The 17,754-nt window shown below is 43.4% G+C and overlaps 1 protein-coding gene across 2 annotated transcripts in view; it reads right to left on the bottom strand.

Moving 5' to 3' along the window:
- Positions 1-17,754, bottom strand: part of LOC109853107 (zinc finger homeobox protein 4) — a 307,047-nt gene that overhangs the window by 236,965 nt on the left and 52,328 nt on the right. For both annotated transcript variants that reach the window (XM_020424878.1, XM_020424879.1), the window contains exon 2: positions 4,483-4,538. The gene's annotated coding sequence lies outside the window, so the exon portion shown is untranslated. The remainder of the gene's footprint in view (positions 1-4,482; positions 4,539-17,754) is intronic.

Genomic DNA, 17,754 nt, shown 5'->3' with positions numbered 1-17,754 from the left:
TAAATATATAATAAAATAACATAAAATACAATTTTTTTCAAGTTAATGTAAATTAGACAACGTGAAAAGAATCACCCGGTACCAACGGACCACGGCGGCGTCGAAAGACACTATGTGTGCTCGTTGGTTGGTGCCGATGCATTATTAGAGCACAACCCAACTCATTAAAGTTGCCACAATTAAGGCCCAATTTCGTGGGTATAATGGCCGCCAATCTGGCCGCACAAAAAGCTCGTGGTTGCTTTCAAGACCGACGAGAAGAACCGTCTTCTCTGCCTAATAATTCTGACAAAACTTGCTTCGTTTTCTTTTATTTTTCTAGTTCTCTCTGCTAGCCTAATCTAACTTTCTTGATTGGAACTTGTGTGAAAGAAGCGTTTTGTGTGTTCTCAATGTCTATGTTGCTAAAAAAAAAAAAAAAAAAAAAACATTTTCAGCCTGTTTAAATCTTTAAAAAATGTTACGGCATAAAAGTACATTTGCTAGTTAACAGTCACGTTCTGCCTTTACGTGAGCGCGCATATTCGACACAAACACGTACGTATTTCGGAAAATTCCTTTCGCTTTCTAGTGTTAAATCTATTGCCGTTCGGGATTTGAGAGAATATGTGACGAAATATCCGAAAACTGAGGGCACGCAGTCGAGAAGAGAGGGAGGGCGAGAGAGGAGCAACGCGCGCGGCAGGAGCTTGGATCGAACAATAGCCGACAATGGGATCGCATCCGATTTTTGCATGCCAATTTCGCGCCCGGCATTGTGCCGTAGACAATGCGCCAATAATTACGCTAAACGGCGACCATTCATACGCCCATTCGGCCGGATTCAAACCGGCCTTTCCGTATCCATTATAACTGCGCGCTGCGCAAATAATCGCTCCGATGCGCGCCTCTCTAACTTTTTTTTTCCGCGATTCGTGCGTGTCGCACAGGTGTACTCCGGTCGAACGAAGTGTATTTGACGCTTTTCAAAACCTTGAAATAGTCGAAATACGCGAGTTTGTTTTTTTTTTAATACATCTTTTTTTTTTAATTTTATAAAACTGTATATAAAGAATGTCCGAAAAAAGCGAGTGGCGCGTGATACTGGCTTTTTGCGATCAGCTGATTTTCACAACTAAAAGTTATACACAGAGCCCGAACCATCGCTTCTCACGCTCTCATTGGATCACATGTATTAATTAATTACTCAATAACTATTGTTTTACAAAATGGTACGTGAATTTTCGGTTCAAATTAATTCAATTTATCTTCACATTTCGGCTGTGTCAAAATTTTTCAAACACCCTATATAATCCACAAAATTTGTCAAAATTTGTATAATCTGTCATAAGATTTGGACTCCAAACTTTTCTGACTGAATTTGAGTTTTAATTATTTTTCCTTAAAATTTTAGCAAATGTTAAATTGTTTACGGTTTCAAAATGTAAAAGTATTTCTTTATACATTTCGCAATGAACTAAACCTTTACAGGTACCGACGAGAGAAAGAGAGATTGCAGTTTCACACGATGCCCTTTTACTTTTTCTCGCGATGCAATTTCGCAAATTTTGCACCGCAATAATTTGCAGTAATTGCCGTAAATGGAACTCATTCGCAGCTCGGATTGAAATCGCCCTTCAATATCCATTATGAATGGATTGGGCAAATAATCGCCTCACCGCACCTCGGTGCATCTCGATTTTCTTTTTTCTTTTTTTGTCGGACACGAATTCGATAATCGATTGTATGTCATTAGTCTACAAAAAGCTTGTTGCGCGTGTAATCTTACACATACACGTGTAAAAGAAAAATAAATAAAAGTTTTATACAAAGAGCAAAGTTAAAATTACAATTTTCAATACTCGGTGAGAGATTTTATAGATTTACGTTCGAAACTGCACACGTCCTCAGATTACTTTTGCAAAACGTTACTTAATTCCAGTGCGTACGGCTATTTCCAACAACACAAATTTCAAGTTTCCAACTATTAATCAGAAACCGCTTTTTCTTCAAGTGTTTCGCAAACTTTCTCGTTTTTCGCACCGAGACGCACGTCTTGCGCATTTTGTATGATCTTTTGCGCGCGCGCGCACGCTTGTTGCAAATCGGATTTTCTTTTGTTAAACTTTGTTCGCGGAGGCTTTCCTCCTCCGCTTTCTATCTATCGTTTTTCTCTCTTCGTCTCGCATCGCGCGTGACTTTCTCCTTTCCTTCGGCATCTCGTTAGATGCTTCTCTGAGAAAGAAAATCCACAAAGGAAGTCGGATTGCATACGAATGTTAAACTGAGAAGGAGAGAGACAGAAAGGAAGAAAAAGAGAAAGAAAAAGAGAGAGAGAGAGAGAGAGATGGAGAAAGACGAAGAGAACGAAGAAGATTCACTCACAGCGATCTATCCTTTTTCTCCACCGTGCGAAGTCTTTTAACCCTTTCGCGCTGCGCATCCTCGTAGAGAAGGGACAAAGGTGTTAGCCGTGAAGCATAATGGCTAACCGGTCGTTTATTATGCATCGAAATGCCAGAACGATGCTACGCGAGTGGACAGGACGTTGTAAACGCTCCGCAAAAATGAACTAACGGCCGGCGCTCTCTGAGTGATTTCGCGTCACCCCGGGGCATCGCGAGTGTAGTGAAACTCCCTTCTTTCTCTCCTCTCTCTCTTTCTCTCACTGCTTTCTTCTCTTCTCTTTTATCTACTCTTCCTTCTATGAACGGCAAGGACTGCGTGCGCGCGAGGAGTCTCTTTTCATTTAGCTGAAATTACGTACAATATCGCGCGATACGTATTGTACGCCAAATCGTATTGTATTTTGTTTGTAAATGGCGTTGCGCCGAGAATCTTTGGTTCTTTGAAGAACGACACAAACAACAACACACAAGTTGCGTAATTTTAACGCGCGTCAAATGTCGACGGGAAAATTTTGGAAGTGGCAAAAATTTATGTATCGACCCTTCGCTCACGTGCGCGCTGCATCGCCCTCTTCGATAGAGCGCGCGCGCACGGGAAGCGCTCTCTTCCCTACGCGTGAAATTACGTTTAATAGGTACAATACCACTTTAATGGGTGCACTAACAGAGTATATTTTCCGAGTACTGAGCGCTCTTATACTCTCTCTTTGCGCCGGGATCCATTTTTCTTTTTTTTGTTACCGACCGTATCCTTCTTGCACGTGAGAACACGCCGCGGCGCGTGTATCTCAAGCGTTTCCGCCCCGCTTTTGCGACGAACAGAATCGTTCTGTCGAGAGCTATCGACATAAATCTTAACGTCATACTGTAAATAATAATTCGACTATTTGTCAAATAATTTTACCAACAAATAAGATGTAAAAGAAATAATAATAATTAAACAAAGAAAATCTTAACATCACTATAAATAATAATTTGATTCGTTAAGTAATTAACAACAAATAAAAATCAAAAAAATTAATTAAACAAATAAAGAAAATATCTTAACTTAATACTATAAATTAATACTATAAATAATATTTGTCAAATAATTTCAACAAATAAACCGTAGAAAAAATAATATATTATACACCTTGTATTATATGTATTATATATGTACTACGGTGAGGTCACTGACCTTGGTCATGTGATTACGGTATATATATAATATATATATAATATTATACATATATTATATATAGATATAGAATATTACATATAATATATATATTCTCTGTTTTACTCTTTTTCTTGTCTAGTGACCTTTAGTCACGTTTTTAAAAACACGTGACTTTAGTCACGTGTTGTTTTTCCACTTGCCTCTTTTTCTATTTTTCCAGTTTGATTTATTATGCGTTATTTCTGACATCTCTCATATGTACATCATGTGTATTATATGATTTGTAAGATGTATATACTAGCTGTCATCGCGATGACAGGTTATGTTTACTGGCACAACACGTTAAAATAAAAACAATAACAGCGTAGCACGTGCCTGTGCTAGTACTGTAAATAATAATACGACTATTTGTCGAACAATTTCAACAATGTAAATAAATAAACCGTAGAAGAAATATAATAATAATTAAACAAAAGAAAAACATATGCCGACCTAATAAAAATTGACACCGCTGTTATGCGCGCTCTAAAACAAAAAAAAGGCGTTTTTAAATAGCGACACAGTTTCTCTTGTCTGCGGCATGCCGCACTATTTGCGTCCAGTTTATGTACGTTCGTGCAACCTTTCGCGATCATAATCCGGCACGCAGCCTTACTATATATATATATTACCCCACTCGTTAAAGAATAAGACCACCTTGATTGGCGGTGACAGATACGCGAATAGTCATTCTAATGGTGTAAATCGATTCGCGCCGATCTGACGCGAAAGATAACTGCGCGCGCGCGCGCATACACACACACACACACACGTACGTACGTATGCGAGACGAACGATAGAGGTGTGTCAATACGAGCGGTAATTACTTCGATTGCCAGGTTAAATAATTATCGCCGCGATGAGGGAGACGGCTATGTTGATTAATCAGTGACTCACCGTTCTGCGACCTTCATCCTACGAGCTTCTGCTGACGTCACATCCTTCGCACAAATCTAAAACGCAAAAAAAAATTTGCATTAAACGACGATGTCGAATTCAAGAGAGAAACGACGGAGCCGGAATAAATTTCGACGCGCGAGACGTCTCGCACGCGCGCGCTAGATCGTTTATCTATAAATTTAATCATGCGAGAAACAGAAAATAAATATAATACATTCCGCGCGCACGCAAAGCATTCTTTTTAAGAGACAAGAGAGAGAAAGAGAGAGAGAAAAAAAAATAAAGCTCTCTCTCTCTCTCTCTCTCTCTCTTTCCGTCTCTCGTTTTTCCCGTGACGCAGACACGCTTATCTATAATCCCCTCTTCCGTTAATAAAATATTTATACCTTCTTCTGCTTCTCTCGCGCGTTACAGGAAAAAAAAACTATAGCAAACGCGCATACATATGCATCTGAATTTATTCAAAATAGGCGCTACTACGCGCGCGCACTCGTGCCTCAAGAACACACACACACTACTGTTTAAAGTCCGATGTGATACTTTATCGAAATTTTTCTGATCTTAATTAACATTGACGAAAACCGTGACACACTCGAACGTGCAAAAACACGACATATATTAAAAGTTTTTGTAATTTAATATTACCACCATCACCACACAACGGTTCTCTCGTTTCATTGTATGCATATCTCGATCGGCACACGAATACGATAACCAACTTCGATCACGTTTGCGTTCGCGTTCTTGCGATAGCCACCGCAGCTAATTACCTTGGCGCCGATAAAAACGATATTAATTTTCCGCGATTTATCGGTCGACGAGAGCGAAGCGCCGTTGCGCGCCTCGTACGTGCCTCGCGTCGTCGTCGCGAAAGTCACCGAAGAAAAATTCGAACTGCGACGAGTGCGTATATGTGTATCGGCGGATATTTAGTCGGTCGGTCTTTCGATGAGCGCAGTCTATAATTAGTATCGCGGTGGGAATTTTTATTTTCGTTTAAACTTGAACAGTCCTTGCGAACATCGCGTCACGTCGCGCGACGACCCTCCTCTCCTCTGTCTCGCGCCCGATTTCGACGCCGAATATTCGACCCGATGTTCGGCAATTATTAACGTCGGATTTATTTTTTTTCGCCTAGGGCGCCAGAATCAGACCGTGCGCGCCGCGAACGTCAATTCTTCAGCGTGGACACATTGAAAAAAAGCGAGGATTATAAATAAATTTATATCCCGGCGTGACGCGCGCGATGCAGATGTTATACATGTCTGAGACACCTGGTGTCTCTCTCGCGCTTAAACTTCTCGATTCGAGTGAAGAAAACAAAATTGTAAAATTTGCCAACGATCGTTGACGATAATTTTATTCGCTGAGGAATTAATGCTTCGCAAAGATATTTATATTTTGTTAAGAGGTAAAATTGCTTTTAAAAAGTGTGTATTTTTTAATTTTATGAAACATTAAATAGAAAAGCATGAATGACACACATATGCGTATATAATAATTGTTATTATTATTATAAGAAGGTAATTTTAGTTTTCCTAAGATAAACGTTGCGTTTTATAAAAGTTCCTTTTATACTGTGTAAATTCGCTCCGAGTTAAACTGTCAGGAAGTAAATTCCTCTCTCTGCATCATAGTTCACCGAGCAAGGAAAGGAAAAGAGAGAGAGAAAGAGAGAAGACGGACGAAAGGCGAGGAAAGAATGGCGGACAATAACCTGGTGCGGTGTATTACTGAGTCTGCTTAAGTTAATTGGAAGTAAAATGAGAGAAAAGGTCCGAGGAATCACAGATTCTTCTTGCGCCGCGCGTTCTTTCCTTCACCGTTCTCAGACTTCCCTTTTCTTTCTCTCTCTCTTTCTTCTCTTCTCTTCTCTTCTCTCGTCTTCCCGACGTTCTCTCACTTATTTGCGCTTCCCTGTGTTTGTTTAATCAGACACGAGGCTCAGTCTTCATTACCCGCACTAATTTATCTGGGTTGTCGTCCGGCTCCTTCTGGCCTCCGTTTGTCTGAGACGTTTTCGACCCTTGCGCGATACATACGTGAAAGACAACCGTAATGTAGCAAAGAATCCGCCTCGCTTTAATTTACACGAGTAAATGCGCACGCCCGCTCTACGTTCCCTTTTTTTTGTTTTTATTTTTAACATCGCTACGTACACGATATTCATCGAAACAAAAACTGATTCAAGCATGAAAAAAAAAACACGAGTATTTCATTCTCCAAAAATTTTCCCAAATGTCCGCTTAAATTTAATTACATTCGTATCGAAACAAAACTGTCAGAGGAAATAAAAGAAATGGTTTACGAAATATAAATTAAAAACATTCGAGATGAATTTTTGTGTTAAAAAAATATTTATTGAAAAAAGAAGAATTATTTCCGTTGAAATTCGAACCTGTCGGAGAATATTAGCACGGAGAAGATGAGATTCGCGCGAAATTAACTTGATGACCGGAGAATTGACGGAAGAGAAGACGATATCTGTGAGAGAGACGCGCGCGCGAGAGGAACAAAGGAAATTCGAAGGGAACGAGTGCAGAATTGGGGACTCTTGGATATCGACGGCAATATTCGTTAAGTCCTGCTAAGACTCTGTATGCGGTGTAGTCCGTTCATTCGGAATTGCCGAGTCTTCTCTGTCTCCCTCCCCCTCATCTCTTCTCGTTCTCTCTCTTCTGTGTCCGCGTTCCGTTCTTATCCGCTGAACGAAGCGGCCTCGTTCGAAGGCGATCGTTTTCGTCTTCTTCCGTCCCCGTCTTTCTCTCACCCTCGCGAATAAGTCAGGATCGTTGGCGCGGGATCAGCGTGTCAATAAGGTGTTTGTTTAATTTGCGGATTCGTCAGCTCGCGCGTCTTCGCGCTTTCTTCGCATGGGAGCGAAGAAGTTAGTTCTTCAGCGTAACTCGACTTGTCGGAAAAACGGTTAAACAAAAACCTCGCGTGTTTCTCAATTGTTTTTTTTATTAGCGAAAATTCCCATTTACAAACACATAATTGCGATCTTTAATTACACGTGACCGTATTTTCTCGACCTGAAAATACATCCAGCGTTGATTGTATATCTGTCCATTCGGAGCAAGGGCACTTAAAATAACTTTACGTCCGGAGCAACGTGACATTTAATTCAGCAAGAACTCGAAGCGTGTCCCATGTATAAGAATGAGGCAGTAAAATTAATGTTGACCATTATAAGGTGTGCGAACATTACGAAGTCAAGTCACGACGATGATTATGAGCCGAGGAGACGGTTAACGTAATTTCCGTCGATTTCCATGCACATATAAATAAAGCATACGAAATCAGATTTCTCCAACGATGGAAATTCTACCGTCTAAACGGAAGGATTACGCAAGAGGGTTGGTGGTTGATATCGGTCTAGATCTTGCCGTCTATATAAGAGAGTCCGGGGAAAACCCTGGCGAATTCGTCTCATTAAGTTCTCGCTCGTAAATGCACGGGAAAGATATTTGAAGAATCTAGAGCGACGAACAAAACGCTCGACAGCAAGCTTTCGCAAAATTTCATTCGCAGAGTCGAGTGAGACATTTCTGAGCAAATTTCCTAATTGGGTTTTGTCGAAAGTGAAAATAAAACTTAAATGCATTTAAGCTGTAATTTATATCTTCAAAATACACATCTGAAATACTCACTTTTTTAAATTAAGAAAATAATGTCCAAAAATTCCAAAAAGTAGCTCCGACAAGTCAGAATAATAGAATCTTTTGTCGAAAATAAAAATAAAACTTAAATGTATTTACGTCTTAAAATACTCATATCTAAAATCTTATTTTGTTTAAATTAAAAGAATATATAATGTCTAAAAAGAATACTTGCAAAAAGTAGCCTCGACAAATATTTGTCAAAGATAAAAGTAAAGCTTGAATGTATTTGTATCTTAAAATACTCATATCTATAAAAGTCTTATCTTTTTTAATTAAGAGAATAATGTCTAAAATCTTTTTTTAATTAAGAGAATAATGTCTAAAAAGTAACTTCAACACAAATCTGAATAATAAAATCTGAATCTGAAACTGATTACGCGGTCATGCGATCGATGATGAGATAAGCCTCTTGAAAATTTCTTTTATCAACAATACAAAAAGAGAGAGAAAGAGAGAGAGAGAGAGAGAGAGAGAGAGAGAGAGAGAGGCGAAGAGAAAAGGGGGAAGCGGAGACCCCAGTTTCGCAAGATCTCATCGCGTTATATTTAAATTCATCATCCGTCCTGCCGTTAGAATTCGTTGGATTAATTCTCAGCCGTCCAGATCTCTCTGTCATTGAGTTCGGGGTAATGGGGGTCGTTATTGCAAGCGCGATGTAACGGCCCTAAGGGTCATTGTTCAACCGTTTTTGGGGTTCGAGCAATGACCAGTTCCGCCGCGCATGAGAACGGACTGAAACAAAAGCTGACAAACCTGTTGGAAACAATCGCGCGCGGCTCACCCTAGTTCGGACCAGCTTATGGCTCACGTAAGAGGGGGGGATGAACAGTTGGGTGACTTTTTTTAGTCTCTAAGAGGGACACCCATTGTGTTGCGACACTGGCAACATGTGTGCTTCTGTGTCGTCGTCACGACGACGAGATCGGCTGATCGCCGCTGCGTCGTAATTCACGAACGCTCTCGCGTTGTTAAAGAAAATCATTCAAGTTAACAAGATGTAATTTGTCTAATAACGCCAATCGACAGCGGTGTCACCGTCTGCGCAAAAACTCATTGTATTCGCGTTATAATGTAGCGCGGATTATTTGTCGCATAAAAAGCCTGGAAAATAAATTTTATACCAGACGTAATATTTTTCAGAGATGGTTCAAATTTCAAAAACTGAAGATGTTAGAGAAACCACTTCCGAAAAAAAGCTGTTTAATCAATAGCGCATTCCCGCCAGATGATCGGCAACAAGGAAGTCGGTTGGAGAAGACGACGATTCGGTTTTCTCGCAAACTGTCCACTCGTGTGTGACAGTTACTTACGTGCACGGCGCGGCATATTGCGGTATCTTAGTTAATTTCCTACGCGATCATCCTTCTCTGCCACTTTCGGTCGCGGTCACTCTCCGTCTTGTTCCTCCTCTCGCTGAAGGAAAGAGGTCTACACGTCACGAACCCTTTCCCTCCTCGAAGAGCGAACAGCAGAGACAGACAGACAGAGCGTGAGAGAGAAAGAGAGAGAGAGAGAGAGAGAGAATGAGCGAAATCATAACCGAGAGACGTGGAAGAGCGAGAAGATAGAGAGAAAGGTGGTTCGAGAACAGTTCACGCCGATGAATTACTCGACAATCTAAAACGCCTCTTTGACACCGTGCCATTTTCTAATCATCGCGATACATACAAAGTCGCGTCCAATCTATCTAATCCGACAACGTTAAGAAACGTAAGTGCCGGGGGTTCTTTCTCTTTCCTCCTACCTTTCGTTCTTCGCCTGCCTCACACACCGGTTCCTTCCAGCTTTTCCTTTCGCAGCGGGAGTTCGAGACGAGAGGGTGTGAGATCGTGGCCGAGACGACCATGAAGGAATAGAGAAACGAGGCGGAAGGTGGCTGGCTAGCCAGCAGAGAGGTTCGCGGGAACGTGAGAGGAGAGCGGCAGGGTTGGTCAGTAGCTCCTTACTTAGAGGGTGGCGAGTCTGTTCTTAATTAACGCTCGCCTCTTTTGCTGCACACCCCCTCGCCACCGTGCTCCCGTAATGAGGCTCCTCGGACGTGGGCGCGTGTGTGCGGCTTGCCGTCGTGTACGTATCGGGCCGTGCGGACGACGGTGTGGGTGACCTAGATGAGACGCGCCCCCGTCTAGCTAATTCTTTTCTTCCGCGCTGACCACTAAAGTAAGTAGATAGCCACGTACGAGCTTACGTGGCTGTGTGTGTATGCGTGCGCGCGAGCGAGCAGCGAATATACGAGAAAAGATACTCATGTGTGTGTGTGTGTGTGTGCGAACGACCGCGTGTGGCCATATTCCGTTGCCGTATAGTACGAGAGTCTCTCTCGGCCTGCGAGACTTACGCGAACGTAACTGCGGGTCTTAACCCCGCTGCTACATTGCTGCTGCGCCTGCTGCAGCAGCAGCAGCAGCAGCCGCCGCCACGGTGACTCGCGTCCACCACTTTTGCGATAGCGCGCGAATTAGCCGCGGCGCCGGCGCGCTGCCGAGCCATAATTACTTGGGCAAAAATATTTCGGTACACAGCGTGCGGAGCTAATGAGTCCGGTAGCTAATAGCCGCGGTCGATTGTCGAACGGATGAAAACGATGTTGAGAGCGCGCCGATCGATGAAGCCCGGGGGGAGGGAAAAATGGATTACAATCGAGCAACAGAACGCGAGAGATGAGATGGATATGTTCAGCTTCTCTCCGTCGCGATAAAAAAAAAAAAAAAAAAATCGTCGCGGCGATTGAGTGTTGTGTTGAAGAAAATTTATTTCGCAATCTTGCAACCGTCTTGGAACTTCGTCGACGGTTTCGCACGATGAACGGAACACCGGCTACCGGTTCGAAGCGCAGGGAAAAGACGTGTCCGGATCGACTGGCCCATTCTTCAGCACATCCTGGGTCGGCCTCTTCCAGCAATCCCGCCCCCGCCGCGATGTCTTTCTCTCTTTCTTCTAGCGGAGCGCCGCGCGCGGATAACAGCAATTAAGTCTTCCCGTTAATAGAGACGATTGTGATTAATTATCGGATTTAATGACCGGCTACTTGTACTTGTAAATATAGACGGCACGGGACGCGCATGTTGGTTACACCGTAAAAATTAGAGACCATGAATCCTCGGGGCCCCCCATCCCCCCCGCTCTCTCTCCCGTCTTCGCCTTCCATCGCGACTTCGTCGTCCTCGTATGTGTCACTAGTATGTACGCCCGCCAGAGAGAAACGGCTCTGTCACACTTGGCTGATCTTTTAACCGGCAATCAGGCTGGGCTGTGGGACCGGCCGGGCTCCGTATTACAACGAACGTGTACGCACCATAATGCAATCCGGTGCGCAGTCGCGCGGCCGCGTATCGCGCCGATGGCGATCGGTTATCCCCCCGGAGATCGGAATGCATTTTTTCGATATCTCGTGGACCGCGCGTGGACGCGTAAAGAATATAATTCTTCGAGTATGTTCTTTTATTTATTTATTTGCAACAAGTGTATTTTTCAAAATTTGTAACCTTTGCGCAAAGTATATTCTGATACACAAAGCAATAATTTCCATACGTCATGAGACGTCGCGGGGGAGTGAGAGTGAGCTCACGTGCCGAAATAAACTAAACTTCGCTTCTCGACCCGGCGCTTTTAAAAATAATTAGTAATTATCGGCATTATTAATAGTTTCGTCTGGCCGCGCGCCGGCAATACCGACACACGCATGTGCCAACGTATACAACGTTGGAGGAATTTTCTCGTCTCACTAACCTTCGCTGTGTTTAATGCCAAATGTGTGATTTAAGTAGGCTGGCAAATAGACTAAATATATGGGGTGTCAAAATGTCCGTCTGAATAACCGCACTAGCTGTATTTATAATTTCACGGATCATATTTTACAATTTGTATTTAATTCTAATGCGACGCATTGTAACGATTGAATTTAAATAAATCGGCTCGCATTTTGCGCGCTGCTATTTGTGAGAATGTAAAAACGCGTCCTTTTTTCCTTTCCTTTTGCTAAAACAATTACAAATCGCGTGTACAAATCGGAAGTGTTCGTAAGTACGCGCGTTCCGCGTATTCGCACGCACCGTCGTTTCGAAAAAATTACGCGCGTACGTCCGAGCTTCATTGTGCCCATTGTAACCGGAGGGCAATGATTTATCGTCGCGCAACAATGTGCGTACAAGTTTCCACGGAGAGAAAACGAACGGTTGTTAACGACTCCGCGCGTTCGAATGCCCGCCGACTTCGTCGAAGCGCGCCTTTTTTTCCTCGTGCTACAAGGCGATTCGTTTCATCGAAGTATCGATTGGTTCGTATAATAATTACCTCTCCCGCATTAGGGGTGGCTACCCCCTCTCCTCCCCCATCCCTCCTGCCCGTGGCAAACGAGCCCTGCGCTGTCTTCTATTAGACTAGACTCTGCCACAAATAGAAGGAAAGGGCGCAGAGGGCGAGAGAGAAAGAGAGATAGGGAAGGGGGTTCGTTCGACAGCTGCTCCGTTCGTTCCTTCATTCGCCGCGTTAATTAATTATTTATCCGCGTCGCGAATAAATATTTGCCGATTATGATGAGGCGAACCGTCCGGGGATTCCCGAGAATCGCGGCATCGATCGCGTACCGCGTAACCAATCGCCAGTTCCTAAGAAAGAAGTTCGCGACCTTTACATGGGCGGAACTTCTTTCTTTCTCTCTCGAGCAATGTTCTAACGATTCTCGAAGGCCCCGTAAATGGAAATAAGGTTCGCCGAGAGAGAAGCTTTGTACAAGGTGATCTTCTAACGTTCCGAGAGAGAGAGAGAGAGAGAGAAAGTTAATATACATCTCGAAGTCTGTGTAATTACATATCATTGTGCGAGGTTTTGCGCGACAACAAACGGGCCTCTCGTATTTCACGGCGACAGAAGCGGCATATTAGCAATTTCGCGTTTGCGCGCCGTGTACTCGCGGCCTTAAAATTAGCTTTGCTCTTGATTCGCATTAGAATGTAGCCTGGCCAAACAATATTACGTATAAACTCGCTTGTCACGCACGGCGGTTTCCGCAATTTATTATAAAAGCCTGCGAGCGAGCGCGCTCGCACACACATGTAAAATGGCGTGTCCTAATGGCGGAAGAAAAATGCATTCATCATGCAACTTAATAAAATGACACACTTATATCTGCTTGGTATATCAAAGCCACGGATGTTGCATTTAATGCGGTACGTAGTGCGGTATAGTGCGTGCGCGAATTAGCAAACTTGTACCTACTCGAAACTGTAACAAACACACGCGCGCGCGCGCGCGCACACACACAGACAAGAGCAAATAAAATCCTTTATTCTGTACAAAAGCTTCGCGTTCCACAAGAGCATTTTACATTCGAATTATAATCGGGAGAGATAAGTTTTCATTACATTCACATGTCGTGACTCGCGAGAATGTGCTTTTGTTACGTCGAATGTTAATCTAACGCGATTGGATTTTCTTCGGGAATTTTTTTTGAATTTTTGCTACGCGGAAAAATCTTTCTCTCTCTCTCTCTCTCTCCTCTCTCTCGCTCTCGCACGCTCTCTATTAAAGATAGACGCCATTCAAATTCAAGCGCTCAATAGAAGTCATTTCTGAACGGACAGCCGCGAATGCGTAACGTCGCCGTGACTGACTACATTGCGAACGCAATGCAAAGGCGTAGAGAAACGGCCGCTACGTGTGTGTGTGTGTGCGCGCAGCTTTCGATTCGCGAACTCGAGCGCGACCGCGCTTTCGCTCGCTCCGAACGTCGTCGGTCGGTCGGTTGGGTGGGTGGCTGATGGCGACGGCGTTCGGGTATTTCTGTATCTAATTATAATCCTTGGGCGAGGGAGCGAGGCAATCGCCTAAAATTAGAGCATATAGTCTAACCGGTACGCACCGCCCGCTATTTTATATTTCGCCGTCTCGTTCTCGCGCACAGCGCGACTTCTCGCTTTCGCGCGCTCGCTTCACCCTCTGCGCTTGTTCCTCCATTCTTGGTCGCTGTTTCATCGCCCATCTTCCTTTCGTGCCGAGTGTGTTCGCGAGTTACCAGATTCGACGCACGCTGCGTGTAATTCATTTGCGAAAACGCGCGTGTCAGGTCAGTGAAGAAAAAGAGAAAAACACGCACACACACACGCCCGAAATGTCGCGTAAATTTGACACGCTATGCGATATCGCAACACGGTTTCGCTATGTGTGTTCTCGAACAGGAATGCTTGTCTTATCTTCGCGAAAGAGACGCAATAATAATTCCTTCGATATATACACCACGGCCGAATCTGTTTAACTCGCATTGATGTCTAATTAACTGTTGGCGCGGATTCAAGTCCAGCGCGCAGAGAGATTTCATTTACGTTTGACGGTACACCGCGAACGAGAAAGAGAGGAAGAGCGAAAGAAAGAAAGAGAGAGAACTTCTGACCGAAGTTCTCTCTGGCGAGATTCGGCTTTCATCGAGCTCGGGCCTCGACTCTCGATGCCTCCGCGTCGACGTCAGTCAACATTAACTCTGATTAACTAAAATTCTTCTTCCTTTCATCGGTAGATACGTACCGAATATTTTAGATTTCTTCTCTCGTCTCTGTGATTTCTTTGATCAAGCTGATATCGAACTTTTTTTCGCCGCTCTCAAATTCAACATTAATTTCCAATCGTTTCCGGTCCCGTTCTCGAACTTGCGCCGTGTGCGCGGAAAATTGTCGGATTTTCAAATACGGGATTAATTAACTTAGTCTTTGCGGTGCGGAGTCGACCGCCTTAAGATCACCTAGACATCGTTTCGACTCTGTACGAAGCTCGATTGAAACGATCGGGCAGCGAACGCCCTTAAGCTCGTGCCGCGCATACACAGCGAGGCTTTAATTTCTTCCCTCTTAATGGGCTTTTTCGCCCGAGCTAAAGAGCGAACGCGTAGGATTAAACGGCGCGCAATGGATGGGCGCCCGTCGAAAGGGGCGATTGCGAGAGAGCGACGTCAGTAAAAAAAAAAAAAAAAAAAAAAGAAAAAAAGAAAAAAAAGAAAAAAAAAGAAGAGAAAAATAGATGAATCGAAAGAAACCGATGGGAATTCATTTCGCGAAATTATGAATTCTCATTTTCTTTGGGAGAAAAATCCTTGGAAAATCTTTCTTCTTTGTACAAAAATTCCTCCGATAAAAAACAGAACAATCGGATAGCGAAGTTGTTAATGAGAAAATCCTGGTTCGTGTTATAAAAACGATCTTCTTGAAAAAATACGCTTTTTTTTTTAATAATTGTTGTTTTGTTTTTTCTTTTTAAGAGAAAAACATTGTCGCGATATTGTACGATCGGTATTTAACTTTCCGCTGTGTTCTCGCGAGTCGTAGAGAAAATTACCGGTTCCGAAGAGTTGGCACGATCCAACGCGATCGTGAAGCGCGCCCGATCCGATGTCTCGAGGAAGATCGTCGAGCACGCGGATAATAATCGCTGATTGCCGTCGATCGAAAGTTGTTCCGCGGGTTTTATGGGAAAATCGGCTGACACGTGACGATCGCCGGACGATCGACAGCCGACTCGTTGCTACGTGACTTCGATTCTTAATCGTGACGAGTCCCAGGGGAAAAAAAACAGAAAACGCGGGAAGAAGATATGTACCGAGGAAATGAATACCTATATGGAATCTCCGCGTGTGTGGAACGTGTGTCCCACGCAATAGTTGCGATGTCAAGTCCGCACATCTTTGTGCACGATGATATAATACGCGGTTGTACGTATAACACGTGTAATAATTTCCGCGCGTATAAATATAAATTTTATCGCGTTTGAACGATGCGCGGAAATATTCAATCGCGTTAATGTTCAATTTGCAACATTCCTCCGAGAAATTACAATAACGACCGCAGTGAGTATTCGAAGCAACATGCCATTTGTATCCGCGCGTTTTACGACGTGTATTACAAATGAAACAGAAATAATAAATACACAAGCACATGACACAATGACAAGTTGCACAAAGGAGCGCAATAAAACAAACAAAGCGACGCAAATGTGTATTTATTATCGCACACACGATTCCGGTGAGTGAGAGACACACAGCGCATGATCTGCGAACAAAAAAAAAAAAAAAAAAAACTACACTACTTCAAAATATGACGTTAGCCGCTCAAATTGCGCCGAAGCAGCTTAAAGAAGATACGCTACTGTTTGGTGAGATTAGAAGAACGAAAACGTGTTACGTCAAATATTTGTTCTTGCAATTTTAATGGAGTCGACTTCCTTACAATTTCACTGGACAGCAGCGTGTGTTCTTCAGATCGAATGCTACACAAATACATCAAAAAAGTTATCGTGTGTGTCGCGCACATACGCACATACACACATAAGCGCGCGCAACACACACACACAAGAAGCAAAAGGTAAAAATAGACGAGTCGATGTCTCGCGAGTTTTTCTCTCGAGGACGCGATCGAGTCGAATCAAAGTGGCAGACGGACGACTTCCGAGGCCTTGCGGAATTTCGAATTTCTCGCGAAGTCGCGCACTTCTAACGGGAAAGAGGAAGGGAGGGGAGAGAGAGAGAGCCATAAGAACATCGTTAAGATTATATTTAGGCGTCGTAAAAGAAAATATGCGCCCGGTGGAGCCAAGTCGCTCATTACGCGAGAAGACAGCATTAACGCGGTCGGTCGCAGCCGACGGGGAGAGACTTTCGAAAGCATCGCGTCAAAATATAATATGTAACGCGCGTATACACGTATACACAACGAAAGCGCAATCTACGCAGTAAATCGGCGCGTCCTCTGGCTCGCGAAATATCATTTTTTCTCTCGTCGCGAATTTATTGCAAGTAAATCGAGGGACACACAGGAAAGAAGGGGGAGGAGAAGTAATTGAGTCGGGGAATTTCCTGTGCTTTTAGATGGCCGAAAAATCTTCCCCTCTCTCTCGATGCGCAACGCGCGTATCGTCGACGACGATAGAGATATTTCATTCGATCGCATTTCTGTAAATCTTCCATTTAATAAAAATGCTTTTAATAAATCAAAAAAAACAACATACGATCGATTGCGTTTCCATAAACGATCGGTTTTACATATCGCGTCTTGTCATTCGTGTTGAGACCTCGTGAAGAGCCTTCGAATCGATATACGTACGTGACGGCCTTAGAGGGTCTGTGTCGTTCGCGAGAGTGGTCATTACGGAATTCCGCCTCGAAGCGTAATCAAACGATGTCAATCGATCTGTTTGCGACGTAATCACGAGCATCATTTGAAGATCGTATCGGGGAATATAGAAGCTCTCCATTAACAAATAACGCGGAGAGAGGAAAGAGAGGGGAAGAAAAAAATTACCACGCCGCAATTCCGCGGATCCTTCGCAAAGGAATTCGCGTGAGAGAAACTCCTCTCCGAGATCGAACAGCTGACGCGCGCGGCGAGAGAGCGAGATAGTGTCGTCGTAAACAACGTCGCGCGAAATTTTTATCCGTGATTTAGAGACGTATTTATCGGAAAAATATCGAAACGGTGCAAAAATTTGACGCTGTACGTGTGTGTGTAATTCACGTTCGCTGCTGGCGTAGTTTCAGATCTGAGATTTTGGGAAATATTTTTTTATTTAATTTTACATAAAAAATATGTTTATTATATATATATATATTTTTTTTCATATCGCG

This window comes from Pseudomyrmex gracilis, unplaced genomic scaffold (assembly GCF_002006095.1).
Source record: "Pseudomyrmex gracilis isolate BER0280 unplaced genomic scaffold, ASM200609v1 scaffold_43, whole genome shotgun sequence".
In the NCBI taxonomy this organism is placed as follows: domain Eukaryota; kingdom Metazoa; phylum Arthropoda; class Insecta; order Hymenoptera; family Formicidae; genus Pseudomyrmex; species Pseudomyrmex gracilis.
The sequence above is the reverse complement of the archived record's forward strand: the minus strand, read 5'-3'. Positions and strand labels throughout refer to the sequence as shown.